Here is a 15,569-nt window from a genome sequence, read left to right on the forward strand (position 1 = left end):
TTTGTGCTCAATTGGGAGCACGGATTGAACTATGAGCTATGATCTATCTTAGGCTTGGTCACAATCTGATTACACCCTTGCTAAACTCTAGACATACACGTGTTGCGCGCAGATTTACTGTATTGCATTAAACTTGATTTCTCACCAACACGCAAGTGTTTGACGTTTATTTTAACACATGTTCAGGTTTGCAGTAGCTGCTTCGAAGCTTGAGGACACATAGGATGTTTACTTTTGTTTTGGACCTAGATTTAAAATGTAACAAGACAAGTTTATGTTATTTGAATACTTTGCTTTATTATATAATGATTTTTTGTTGATTTATGTTATCTTGTGTTGCGCTGCGCGCGCGCGATAAATGTGTATTAATAAATATTGACACCCAATAGTGTCACGGGTAATGAAACAATATGTGGCACCCCGATGTATAATCCGCCTTTGGTCGGGGTGTGACAGATTGGTATCAGAGCTCGTTGACTTTAGGATAGGTGGTTAGACGTAACGACCTAGAAAACTTAGTCCCCTCTCGCGCATGAGAGAAATCTCGTGTTTGCGCGCTTATTGTTAATTACTCGTTATTTATAAATATGCTCGCGCCTGTGCAGTATATGATTTTATGTTTTATTCCGCGATCTTTCGATTTTCATTTATGTTCGTTTGTTGGAGTTGAAAATCCGAGAAGTCATGGTGATACATGAATAGTTGACTTTCAATTCCCATTTACTTTATATTTTTAAGTTGAAGATTGAAAAGTCATGGTGATACATGAATTGTCAATCTCCAATGCTTATTTACTTGTATATTTTATATTGAGGATTGAAAAGTCATGGTGATACATGAATCGTCAATCTCCAATACCCGTTTGCTCGTATATTTTGTTTAATTGAGAATTCGGAAGGTCATGGTGATACATGAATTGTCGATTCTCGATTCGAATTAGTTACCTTTATTAAGTCTGCATATAAAGTCATTTACTTTACCTTAACTTTTGTTAGCAACTAACTTCGCGAAACAAGCTTTAACAAGGTTATACTTTGCGCTAAAACGGTTTCTCATAACATGATATTAACTAAAACTAGAACTTTTATAGAATGCCTCCACTATCAGCTCGTTATCAGAGGAGAGAAGCCGCGCGCAGACGTAGGCAGCAACGTTCCCAGGAAATGGCCGCCGCGATAGCCCAAGCCTTAAACCAAAACAATATCAACCACTCGGGTTACAATATTAAATCCTTTAATGCGGGTAACCCTCCGAAATTCAAAGGACTTGAAGGAGCCACCATAATGCTCCAGTGGCTCGAGAAAATTGAAAACACTTTTCTCCATACCCATTGCCCTCCAAAACCAACGAACCTTATACGCCTCAAGTGTCCTGGAATCTAGAGCGCTTACTTGGTGGAACGGAGTAGCTCATGCGCGTGGCGCAGAGGTTTGCTTCTAGCATGCTCTGGGAGGAATTCAAGGAACTTCTGACGCGAGAATTCTGCCCTCCCAACGAAGTCAAGCGCCTTGAGGAGGAATTCTGGAACTTGAAGCAGTACAGTGGCGAAGCGCGCGAGTACGCGACGCGCTTCCACGAACTAAGTTTGCTTGTCCCTCACCTTGTTACCCCTTCCCGCCGAGCCATCGAAAAATTTCTTGGGGTCTCCCATGGAAATTCAAGATTCTGTATGGGCGAGAAACCCAGTAACCCTCTCTGACGCCATCGAGTTGGCCGCTGTGCTCAGCGACAACCATGTCAGAGCAGGAACCCTGTTCCTGCGTGGGAACTGAAAAGACCAAACCCACCAAGACTGACCCAGAACCAACAGAAACCAAGCCAGAACCCTCAAACCATAAACGAAGGCGCAAAACCAATCATCAAGCTTACGCGCTTTCTAACCCACTCGTTGTCCAGCAACCCTGAAGAAACACTAAGAGACCCCGGGCAGATTATGGGTAATCTGGGGGCTAAGTAATGTTTTCCCACGAGGGGTTAAACCCTTGGAAGATGGTTTCTTCTGATAACCTGCAAAACAGACACCGTGAGCTCGTCACTGAGAAGGGGGGGTTCCTCCTTGTGACCACCCTCCGGCGTGAGAATCAGACTAGATTGCTCTTTAAATATAAAAGTATATTAAGAGATTGCTAGAGCAGATATCAGGTATATATGATGATAATATGATAAGATGAGATGGTCATACCATTTGGGGTATTTATAGCCGAAGGTAGGTTTCCAAGGGGTTTAGCCGGCCCAACACGCTACCAACTGTAACCTATGCACGTGCCCTGCCTGTGAGTGGTGGACAGGTAGCGGCTGACACAGAGCAGGCGTGTCGTGCACTCTTCCTCTTCTGCCAACAACAGGCTAGGCACGTGGTATGGCAGGAGTTGGTGGGTAGGCGGCGGCTATTGGTCACAGTGCTGTGGCGTGCTGTCTGCCATGCTGCTGTCAGCGAGCTGTCGCATTCTTGGTCAGATCTTTTGTCTGTACCTCGTCAGGTATCACACAAAAGATCCTCCATCATACGGACTGGCTCATTTAGGCGGCAGTTTTCCCCCTCCCGCCTTTGCTCATTCCTTCAGGTGACACTGGGGAGAGTTAAGTGCCTAGTGCGTGTAGCCATGCTGCGCGGGTGGCCTTCCCTCATGGCTTGTATCCGAGGCTGCGGGAACAGGCGGAGTCCTTCACCATGGGAGGCATTTCCTGCGGGACCAGCTTGCATACTGCGCGTAAGGACGTCACTTCTCTGAGCATGGTTGGTCCTGCGGATCCAGTTGGTCTCTGCGCAGACGTCCCTGTTTAAGGTGAGTCTTGCGGGTCCAACTGGGCTCTGCTGGGACCTACCTCTTCAAACCCCTTTACCAACCTCCAGTATACGCGCCTAACCCACTGTCTACCTACCCAACTCCCCCTGTAGTCCATAACTATGCCTTAACTAATCCTGCACTCCCTACCCCGCCAACTAAGAAACCCTACACAGGAAATCAGCCCTTCTGCCCAACCTGTAAATTTCATCACCCAACTCAAGCCTCGTGTAGGCAATGTAACCAATGTGGCCGCGCTGGTCACTCTGCTGAGTACTGTAGAGTCCCTCCCGCCAACCCAATTGTGCAAACACCACCAACCTACCCGCTGAACCCACAACCAACATACCAGAATCCCCAACCAAGATCGTGCTTTAACTGCGGTGATCCCAGTCATTTCCGGAACGCGTGCCCGAGGCTACAAGTACAGATTACGCAAGCGAATCCGGTGAACCAAATTTCGAACCAAGTGACGCGCTGACGAACTTTTAATATAACCGCGCACCAAGCGCAAGCGATTAATGACGTAGTTAATGGTACTTTTTTTTTTTTACGAGCATTATGCATCTATACTTTTTGTTACTGGTGCCGATAGAAGTTTTATTTCTCGCGCGTTTGAGCAGAAGCTCGCGCGACCGCGCATTAACTAAAGGAAAACTTGTTGAATTGGCTAATGGCGAATCTATTTTAATAAACTTTATAATCATGGATTGCACGCTTAACCTTAATGAAAACGATTTTTTTTGATCGACCTTATCCCCGTACCTTTTCTTTGCGCATCCTACTTCGAGATAAATTTCGGGACGAAATTTCTTAAAGTAGGGGAGACTGTAACATCTGCCCGAATCCGACCCGACCCAGATACCCGTTTTCTGATCCGATTCTTTTTATGATTTAAAAATTAATTATAATCTTTATAAATCTAACCTTTAATAAATCTTTATGTATATTTAAAATGTTTCTTCCGCCTCTCCTTCCTCTTCTTCTCTTTTCTTTCCGCCGTCCCGCCTTCTTTTCTCTTGTCGCCATCCCCCCCCCCCCCTTTTGTTTAACCCTTGAGCCTTGAACCCCTTTTTCTCTTAACTCCTTGCTTGTCTTTTGGCTCTTCCCGCCTAAGGATGTCTGCGCAGCTCCACGCGCTAAACTCCTTACAAGGAAGCCTGCGTGAAGATTGACTGTTCCTGCGCTACGCGCTAGGAACTATAGTTCTTCCCGCGGCGCGCTAAGAATGATACTTCTCCGCGCGACGCGCTAAGAATTATAGATCCTCCCGCGACACGCTGTAAATTTGTAGTTCTCGCAGCGCGCTAAGAATCGTAATTCTTCCCGCGACGCGCTAAGGATTTATGTTCTTCCCGCGACGCGCTAAGGATTTCAGTTCGTTCCGCGACGCGCTAAGGATTTGTGGTTCTTCCCGCAGCGCGCTAAGGTTTGTCTGTGTCAGCCTTCTGTGTGTGCCTTCGCGCTCACGCACTCAGCTTTCTCGCGCTAAGTCTTGTGTCTTTTATCTTGATTTATCCAGCCGTTTACCTTTGGTGATATCTTATCTTTTGTGCTGTTGACCTAACTCGCTTTGTGTCTGAAAAGTTACTTTCGGCGCAGCATGCGCGTCAATCCTATTGGTTGACAGAAAAAGGTGACTGACAATATCTTTTGAGATCTTCTTTTCCTTATCTTGAACAGTGTTTGCCTGACATATCCCATGTGCTGTGAACAGTAACCTGACAGCTTTTTCCCCTTTTCCTGCTGCCATATCTTTTACTTAGATTTGGTGAGATATTTTCCCCTTTTTCCAGGATTGTGTTCCCTAGGGTTTGCCTATTTATACCCAGCCATTTTCTTTAACATTTCACACACCGACACTTAATCTCTTCTCCTTCTCCCTGCTGAAGATCCTCGCAGCGCAGCCGTCAACATAACTCCAGCTCTCCTTGCCTCTGTTTTCTTTCTCTTCTTCTCTGCCCAGATCTCGGTTAGTAAATGTTTATAATTTGTTTAAGTAAATCGATGCATATTACCTATGGTTAGTTATAATCAAGACACTAAAACCAATCGTTAAACCGATAATCTTATTTATAGGTTAACTTTGCTTGTTTGGTTCTTGCTTTATTTATCTTCATCGCACCGTTTATCATGTGAGTTATCTCGTACCTAATCCCTTTTTATTTTTAATGTTTTGGGATGTTCATGTGTTCATACAAACTTAGAGTCTTAAACTGTTTATGAACTTTAGTCGCGCAGTGTCCCATGTGTTGAGGATGTTTACTTGGCTGTTATTTGTATGTGTGTATCATTAACCGCTTTGTTCGGCCTATTCCGAAGTTTTCATGGATCCATTGGATGAACACGGGAGACCAATCGTTTACGGTTTTCTTTGTTTACACTTGCACAGTATGTTTTCTCGTTTTTGTGCTCAATTGGGAGCACGGATTGAACTATGAGCTATGATCTATCTTAGGCTTGGTCACAATCTGATTACACCCTTGCTAAACTCTAGACATACACGTGTTGCGCGCAGATTTACTGTATTGCATTAAACTTGATTTCTCACCAACACGCAAGTGTTTGACGTTTATTTTAACACATGTTCAGGTTTGCAGTAGCTGCTTCGAAGCTTGAGGACACATAGGATGTTTACTTTTGTTTTGGACCTAGATTTAAAATGTAACAAGACAAGTTTATGTTATTTGAATACTTTGCTTTATTATATAATGATTTTTTGTTGATTTATGTTATCTTGTGTTGCGCTGCGCGCGCGCGATAAATGTGTATTAATAAATATTGACACCCAATAGTGTCACGGGTAATGAAACAATATGTGGCACCCCGATGTATAATCCGCCTTTGGTCGGGGTGTGACATAGACCAAATTTACGATCCAGTGGTTCGACCCATCCTCAGTTTTTCCTCCGACTCGTGTACTTCCCCTTTTGGCAATACTGGCAAAATTTGGAACGGGCCACGAGATGGCATTATTATTGCTCCGATTCTTTCTTAGGGTCATAAAATATTGTATGGGAGTCTCCACGACCGAATTTATGATCTGATTCAATGGTTCGTCTCATACTCAGTTTTTCTTCCGGCTCGTGTCTACCCCCTTTGGCAATACTGGAAAAATTTCCACGGGCCACGGGGTGGCGTGAGGGCCTAATTATTGATCCGATTCTTTCTTTTGGTCATAAAATATTGTATGGCAGTCTCCTAGACCGAATTTATGATCCGATTCAGTGGTTCGTCCCATCCTCAGTTTTTCCTCCGGCTCGTGTACTACCCCTTTGGCAATACGACCAAAATTTTGATCGGGCCACGTGGTGGCGTGAGGGCATAATTATTGATCCGATTATTTCTTAGGGTCATAAAATATTGTATGGGAGTCTTCGTGACCGAATTTATGATCTGATTTTGTGGTTCGTGTAATACTCAGTTTTTCCTCCGGCACAGGGTGGCCTGAGGGCTTAATTATTGATCCGATTCTTTCTTAGGGTCATAAAATATTGTATGGCAGTCTCATAGACCGAATTTATGATCCGATTCCGTGGTTCGTCCCATCCCTTTTGGCAATACGACCAAAATTTCGAACGGCCACGGGGTGACGTGAGGGCATAATTAATGATCCGATTCTTTCTTAGGATTATAAAATATTGTATGGCAGTCTTTTAGACCGAATTTATGATCCGATTTAGTGGTTCGACTCATACGACAAGACTCAAGAGCGACTTTGATGCAGCGGTATAAACAAAACGAAGATCGAATCACGTTGATTCAGTGAATACCCGTGATGAACTTCAAAACTCCCAAATCCCACCCAAAGGTTTAGGGAAAATGAAGAGAAAAACGAAATTTATTAATATTCAAGTATGATTGTTCATCTTACATCACCAACATATAAATAAGAGTTCTAATACGAAATGGGCCTAAAACGGGCCATGGGCCAAACACAAACCCAAAAATAAAAACATAAAAAGTGCTGAAAAAACAATAAAAGACCCATAACTTTATTTAGGAGTCGTTTTTGGGCTTCAGACAGGGGCCAAACCGCCGTCGGCCGTTTGCCACAATGTGCTCCTCGTCTCAAGCTTCGATTCGACTAGTAATGGGCCTGAAACAGAGCTTCGTGGGCCAAGTTATGGCCGTTTTCGTGGGCCACCCTTTGTTGCGCGATCTTGGGCCTCCAGAAACATAATAGCTTCAATACTTGGGCCCACATCAGGCTCGCTAAGTAAATATGCGCATAGAGCTAACATGTTTTTGTTTTATAACAGAAAACTGAGAAGCAAATTATCTTTCGACTGTTATATCTTTGGATCGAAAACAATGTCTTTTAAACAGGGATTCAAAGGATTAAAAACATGGAACACAAACAAGAACTCGTGAGTTTATTCGAGCATAGACAAGTTTTTCTTCCAAACTAGTTATGATACAATAAAAACTGAACAATACATGACACATTTAATATAAATTTAGATTTACCATTTTAACAATGGAACATCTGAACTTTATATATGCAGACAAATCTTTCCACATCAATAATCTCTTTAAAAGAACTTTAAACCAGATATTCAGAAACAATGATTAACAAATTACTTTAATCATTTAAACCAACCACATAAAAAAGATAGATTTTTTATATTAAAGTTTAATGCAGACTTTTACACAAAAGAATAACAAAAAAAAGCAATAGAATTCTCAATGTCACACATTCATGTTTTATTCAACTGGTTTGTACAGCTTCTCCACCATCTTCCTGTACTCTGCAAAACATCATAATAATAATGTATTCAATAATAACACAAATGCAATAATAATAATAATAAAACTTTCAATCAATGATGTTATATAATATTAATACACCGACCTTCTTGATTACTCCAAAGCGCTGCTGCTTGCGTGTTCAGTGGCGAACTTGTGTTCGGTTCTGCAATTACAAAATAATTAATAAATAACAAATTTAATATCAACTTTCAATTCGGTTTGTTTAATTATTAATCATACCTCCAAGAAGACTTTGAATAGAAATCAAAACACTTCTCACATCATAAGCAGATGACCATTTGTCCTGTAATTTAACGTCATCGGTTTAAAATACATTTTCAAAATGAAAAAAAAAAAAGAAAACTATCACAAGCGTGTGAAAACCGATGCATACCTGAAGAATATCCAAGCATATGTTTCCGAAAACATCGACATTAGGATGGAAGCAACCCGTCTCGAACTTGATCTTTGGAGGCTTGAAGGGGTAATCGTTTGGGAATACGAGTGAGAGTTTGTATTCGGTTCCTTCAAAGACGGTGTCTTTGCTCCCGGAAATCGTTCCTCTCCACGAAAAGATGTTGTCGTCTACGCAGATATCCCTGATTCACCACTCATCATTAGATCCATCAGTTCAGACTGCAATCTGTTGAATGAAACATAACAACAAATAATAAATATTAATACCAAGAACCAACTTGCATGGTGCGGTTTTTGGCTAAAACTGAACCAAACACCAGATTTTCAGTTTTTTGATTTTTCAAAACCGATCGGTTTCAGTTTTTTTCGGGTTTCGGTTTTCGGGTTTGATTCGGGTTTTTCGCTTTTGCATAGGTAGGGTCAGTTTTAATAGTTAAGGTCTAATTAGATTCAGTTATCATGTTTTGCAGTTCGTTCTGTTTTTTCGGTTCTTCAAAACCGAACCAAAACCACCGAACCATCGGTTTCTAATTCAGTTTGGTTTTTCGATTTTGGTTCGGTTTTTCGGTTTCGTGCACACCCTTAAAACTCACACAGTATTTTCATTTTGAAATTAGTTCAGGCTGATTTCAACAAGAACAATCAATTAAGATTATACACAATTTGAAGCAACTAAACAGAAAAACCTAAATATTAGAAACCCTAAATTCAAATACTCCAAAATCAATCATCTTTCGGCGAATCAAATTGATCAAATTAAAACATAAATTAGAAACAAAAACCCCAAATTCAAACACCCAATTCAACAAAAACAATCAAAAGCTTATACAATTTGAAGCAATTTAACAGAAAAACCCAAAAATAAAAAACCCTAAATTTTATTTATATACCCTAAATTCAGAACCCCCAAAATCAATGAAATTGATCAAATTAAAACAAACTTTAAAAACAAAAACCACAAATTCAGACACCCAACTCCATAAAATAATCAGACGTATATACAATTTGAATAAAATTAAACATAAACCCTAAATTCAATAAACCCTAAATTTTATAAACCCTAAATTCAGATCCCCAAAATCAATGAAATTGATCGAATTAAAACAAAAAAAACCAAATTCAGACACCCAATTAAACAAAAACAATCAAAAGTATAACAATTTGAGGTAATTAAACAAAAAAAACCCTAAAATCAATCAATTCAGATCGAACTAAAACAGAAAGTAGGAAGAAAAACGAACCTTTTAAGGACCCTGAGTATCGACAGTCTTCGCAATGGGAACCGGTTGTTTAGATGCGTTAGCGGATGCGGTTTGTCGGGTATTGGTACTGTGATTGTTCATCGTTGCCATTAGAAGAAGAGAGTTTGTTTGATTGATTGATTATTGTAATCTTCTTCTTCTAATAATAATAATATTGAGTTGTTTGTTAGGGTTTTGAGTTTTGAGTTTAAATAGTAAAAATGGTTATGAGAATTTGAACGTTGAGATTTGTAGTTGGCTCTAACGGCTACTTTTTTATTATTAATTACGTAACTCGTCTGACCTATATGACCCGTATAGGGTCTATATGACTCGTATATGCAGCATGTCAGCATGTACTTTGACCAGATATTTTTAACTCGTCTGACCTATATGACCCGCATAGGGTCTATACGACTCGTATATGCAGCATGTCAGCATGTACTTTGACCAGATATTTTTAACTACTTTTCTGGTCTACACGACTCGTATAGGTGGATAGACCAGGTATCAGATTTTTTTTTTTCAAACCATGTAAGATTTGTGTGTTGCTTTGTAAGATAATACCAACATCTACACCAACAAATGAAACTAAAAAGTCGTTACCCCGAAACGCTTATGTTGTACGTAGGTTGTTATGTATATTTTTATTTTGTAACCAACTCGGGTGTTATTTTTAATATTTTGTAATTTTAAAATTGAAAAAAAAAACTATACGAGTCAAATAGACCCAATACGAGTCATATAGCCCTATACGAGCCGTATAGGGGCTATACGATATAAAAGAATAAAACCTGACACTTCTGCTTGAAAATGACTTGACTATGCACCTATACCGCTATACGAGCTGTATAGAGCCTATATGACTCGTATAGGCTACCCTGGTGTGTGAATAACCAACATGGTGTATGGATAACCCAAGCCTTTGAGTTTATGGTTAGGGAGCTCGGGAAGGTAATGGTACTGACCGGCACTAGAATCTCGATCTCGAAATTTGAAAATATTTAGTATCGGGGCGACCGGACGGCACTGATTCTGAAAATCTTGATCCTGAAATTTGGAAATATTTGGTATCGGTACGGTATTGTTATTTCGTGTAAAATTCTGAAAATACCGGTACCATAACGAATTGTACATGTACTCATACGTTATTTCGTGTAAAATTCTGAAAATACCGGTACCATAACGAATTGTACATGTACTCATACGCTCATCCCTAGGTGGTAACTCATATAATCATGCGTGCTTGAAACACGTACGAAGAGAACATAATGAGTTAATGACAACCTTGTGTACTCTATACGAGTCGTATGTGGCTTAACAGCTCATGTAAAACCTGGACATGAGACCTATAAGATTTGTATAGTCCATAATTCAAGGACTTGGCAAAATTTCAATACCAAGGCATCAAAATTATTAGACGGCATATATGGTTGCATATATTATTATTTACGTAGTATTATTGATGTGTATCTTTAATCTTTTTATAATATTTTGTTTCCTGATAAAAAGTTGTTCAGAATTCTATTTTAATATGTTATTTCGTTGATTTCGGTTAGCATCATTGCTAATTATAACCTTAAGGACAAGGGTAACCTCACCCACACCATGATCACACTCAAAATTAAACAATCATGCGAACTTATATTTTTAATTATGCACCCACATAAAACATAATTATACAACTTATATATATAATTACAAATGAGAGCAACATGGTCTGATTTAACGTATAAAAATAATACATGTATTTTCCAAATTGTCCTCATATGAGAGGCACATGGTCAAAGTCAGTCAAAAATTAACAGAGTTATAGCTAATAGATATAACATGTCATAAAATGGTAACGTAGACTCGTAAAGGATACTGACACTAACAGTAATTTCTTTAGAGGTGTTTTTGAGAAGACAGGGAATGACGTGGATGAAAGGAAGTGAAATGAAATAGAGATGGTGTGGATTAGTTTTTCCACAAAAACACCTAAAAACTACTTTGTGAATGTGATTAGTCGAGATGAGAGAATTTGTGTTTTTAGAAGGTTATGAGTACTTGAGTAGGTTATGAGAGAGAAAGATGATGATTGATTGGGCATATGCCAACTTGGCACATAAAAACACCTTATAAAAATGTCTTATTATAGATGCTCTTAGTTAAAAAAACACGGTATGCGATTTGGTATAAACATAAAAAACAAAAGGTACAATTTCCTCATGTTAGAATATCATATTTGAAAGTAATAAGTAATGGGTTATTGTATTAGAGCATTCACTTCCCATCTCCTATAATTATGTGTGGGGAGTTTACAAATTATAAGGTGGGGTTGTGAGTGATTGTGAGTGTAAATTATAGTGTGGAGAGATAAATGTAGTGATTTTTTGTAAATTTAGGGAAACATTTGAAGAACATTGTTTGCCCCTATTTATTTTTTAATATTTGTTGGATTGGTTGTGAGTAGAGAGAAAAAAAACTGTAATAATAAATGTATAAAAAATATTATTTAATTAAACAAGCATGTTTTTGTTGATCGGTAGTGCTGCTTACCGACATTTTCTTGTGGGCCCTTAGCTGGAAAAAAAAAGGTCTCCATTTAACTCCACCGTGTTCCTAGGTTTTATATATTTTAGAAGCATCTGGCCAGGTGATATCTAAATATTCAAATTTTAATGGCGAAGTTGACTGCTTTCCAAGATATTATACTTATGTTATCCATTCTACTATTTATCATATCCAAAAAGTTGTTTGAATCATTGTTGTTTAGTATCCATCAAAGGTGAAAAATCTGGATATAAAAAAAGAATAAGAATATTTGGGTTTAGTACGGTGTTGTAAAAATCGTTAGTTGCTAGTCGGGCAGTAAGGTGGAGACTAACGATTAATCGAGATTAATCGGATCGGACTTTAATGAATAATTTTGTAGTTTTGCTTACCCATATTTTTATATGTAATTTTTAGTTTTATACATACACACACACATTTTGGCCGGAAATTGGTTGGAATCTCGCTGGAAACTGCTGATTTTTGTTTGGAATCTCGTCGGAACCCGCTAATTTTGGTCGGAATCTCGCCGCGACGCGTCGATTTTGGCCAAAAACTCGTCAGAAAATGCCAATCATGTCCGATTAATCCTGATTTTGGCCGGATTTGACCGTTAACCAATTAAATTGGCCGACTAGCCCAAAATAATCAGTGAAGTGGGGACTAGCGATTAATCGGGGATTAATCGGCGCCTAGTCGGGATTTTTGCAACACTAACTTGAGACTGATATAATTTATATTGAACTAGGTTGACACGGCTAACTTTTTAAATTTTGGGTTGCGACTGATTGAAATGTTATCTCATTTTTGCATTTGGAGGACGTAATCTAGAATTCACTTATGATTAAGTTAAGTATGAATATTCGAGAGGTACACAGGGTGAATTGATTAAAGAGTTTGAAAACTGAAGAAGGTAACGCTTTGAGATTAAATTAATTAATTTAGTGTTAATAGATAATTGTTAGAGTTAAAAATAGAATATAAAGTTTATTTTGTTGTGTTTGAATATAATTAGGAATTAGAGCCGTACTAAAATGCAAGTCATAGTTAGTAAAATAAAGATAAGAGTATTGTATTTTTTGTGGCTTTGATTTTGAATGATAACAACAAAAAACTCAAATAAGTTTTTTCATATTGCGCGTATGTACGTGTTTGATTACTGAGGCTGATTTCCAAAACCAACTTATTGGACATAAAAAACACAGTTATTAATCGTGTAGATGGTGATAAAAAAATGTTGATATTCCGTACCAAGTTTTTAGTTTTCGGTATCGGTATCTGTATTAGTATGGTACCGGTATCAGAACGGTACCGGTACCAACCCGAGCTCATCCCTATATTTAATTACCAAAAAGATAATTTGTAAAGTGCTCAAATTTTATTATTTTTATTTATTTATTTATATTTTTAAGGGAAATAAAGAGACATAGAGAGGGGCCGACCCTAGAAGAAAGACCCCACTAAAACTTAACCCATTAACTGAAAACTAAAACCCATCCCATCACAATCCGTAATGGGCCCTTGACCCATCATATTGTAGAGTTGTTGAAATTGTTGAATGCTTGCATTGATGATTGATTCATCAACTGGCCATGCACCAAATCGACTTCGATCCATACTTACATCACTAATTTAGCCTATATTTTTCTAGACATTTTCTTTCTAGTTCGTTTAGAGCGCGCCATGTTAGACAAGTAGGTTAAGCCGTAGCCTACGGATTTTGGCACTGACAAACATAAAATGTATTGTGTGACCCACAACATGTGTCACTCGCAGCCTAAATTTAGTGTGCCAAATAACATGCAGGCTTAGCCTACTGGTTAAATTTAGCCTATGTTTTCAAATTCTAGCCTAAACTTTGAAATTTAGCCGACGTTTTCAAAATTTAGAAAGACGTACTTAAATTTAGATGTCTATTTTGAAAACAAAAAAAAAAGTTTTAACCTTACATATGCACGATTTTCAATAATACACAAAATAAAATTGAATGATAAGTTTTGTTAATGTGGTTTTTTTTTCTTCGGGAACCACACATCTTGTAAACTTGTGAAGCTTGGCGTAATATCCAATTCCTCGTGATGCTTGGTAATTAAGTTCGTCATAGCCTATGTGCAAGTAATGTGACGCTTTAACTAATAAAACTACAACACAGTCTTATTACATTTATGAATGGCTTGTGGTATTATTCAGAATTAGATATTTGTAGGTTCATAATAATATATGGATGGATTTAGGTTGCAAAGTTTTCAAATATGGATGATTAAGGTTGGGTATTGTTGATTTGTTTGTTTTATTTGTCATCTACTTGTCAATATGGCTGATTTATTATTGTATTGTTATAATCTAAATCCTAAGCAACTAGGGACAAATATGTGGGGATGCTTCAAAGTTATCGGTCGAGTATAGTAGAAGTTCAACTTATTTTATGAAAATAAAAAAGTCCATTTTATACTTCTATCACATTAAATATACTTTGAATAGTTGTATTGTTATTGACATTTGAAATATCCATTACTATAATATCAAATTTGAATTTGTCTTGTTATCACTTATCATTGTGTAATAATTGATATACTTCATTTGAATTTATTTTCGTTCCATCAAGATAATGATATTTTAGGCATTTGATAAAAGTATTAAAAAATTAGCCAAAGTAAGTTATATCAAGCTTAAAAGGTTAAAATATAACATGTTTATTTCATAGATTTTACTTGATAAGTCTTTCTAAAACTCTGATTTTTGGGTCGTGAAATAACAACACATTATCTCTTGATCTAGTGCTAAAGTGCGATATATATATGCATAGAAAATGTCGTGGCAACTGGCAAAGGCTAGTTGGCTACGATATTTGCTATTGGAGTTATACGTTCCCATTTGCAAATACATGATTGTCTATTGAGCATACATGATATAAAATCCCTTTCAGCAACAACGAACAAAACATGCAAAGACTGATAGTTCGCAAAGAAGGTCCAAACCGGATACATTATGGTCCTTCACATACTAGTTGCTCATTAGTCGATACTTTCACAAAAAGGCTTCCACAACTGTTATTTCAAGAGTTCAGATACAATTTCAGATACAATTTAATCGTTTGTTTTACCACCACTCTAACTGATGAGGACTATTTGCATATATATATTAGGCGCATATTCTTTATGTATAAATGTTTATTGCATGCCTTGATCATTGGCTCGTTCATCATATTTCCCCCTATACTTAGGTCCCTTGTTTAATGATAGATCAAAACATTGAAACCATATACACCATTACCTCTCTTTATTAAGATCTATAGTGAATCGTACCAAAATAACCATTATTATTATTATTATTATTATAACTACCCGTTTTGACATAAACCCATTCTAACTCGTGATCCTGTTTGTTTTTACATGTTTTACTCAAATACGCAAATTATCTTATTTTTAAAAAAAGTTTGAAGTGGTTCAATACTTTGATATTAAGCATTGTGATAGTCGTGACCATTGTAGAAGTGCTAGGCCGGTTTGGTGATTAAAAAGCAACATAATATTTCACATTTGCTAGTAAATTAAATTATTATACACACTAAATCCCTTGCCACTATATGCATTTGAATCATTTCAATTTGAACAAGATCACAATCTCCTATTAATTATTATGCATGCTAATTCTACATTCAACTAATTTGTTAAACTACAGTTAGATAATCATGATTGAAAATTTGAAATTAATAGTAAATACATCCACTAAGCAAAGATTTTCTGCTCATATAAGGTTAAAAAAATCATCATTATATCTCACAAAGTTTCTTACTTTATTACTTAGAAGTCATAATAGTAAAAAGAAAATAAATTTT

General features: G+C 37.6%; 1 pseudogene across 1 annotated transcript; it reads right to left on the reverse strand.

Annotated features, from left to right (window-relative positions):
• Positions 1-7,421: 7,421 nt before the first annotated feature.
• On the reverse strand, positions 7,422-9,307 carry LOC143579541 (ubiquitin-conjugating enzyme E2 20-like; annotated as a pseudogene). The gene is made up of 5 exons (XR_013143484.1): positions 9,197-9,307; positions 7,933-8,181; positions 7,779-7,842; positions 7,642-7,701; positions 7,422-7,537 (listed from the first exon to the last, which is right to left on the reverse strand). The product of XR_013143484.1 is annotated as a ubiquitin-conjugating enzyme E2 20-like (transcript).
• Positions 9,308-15,569: the final 6,262 nt, after the last annotated feature.

This window comes from Bidens hawaiensis, unplaced genomic scaffold (genome assembly GCF_021521415.1).
Source record: "Bidens hawaiensis isolate Kalapana, Puna unplaced genomic scaffold, B.hawaiensis_p1.1 tig00029870_1, whole genome shotgun sequence".
In the NCBI taxonomy this organism is placed as follows: Eukaryota; Viridiplantae; Streptophyta; class Magnoliopsida; order Asterales; family Asteraceae; genus Bidens; species Bidens hawaiensis.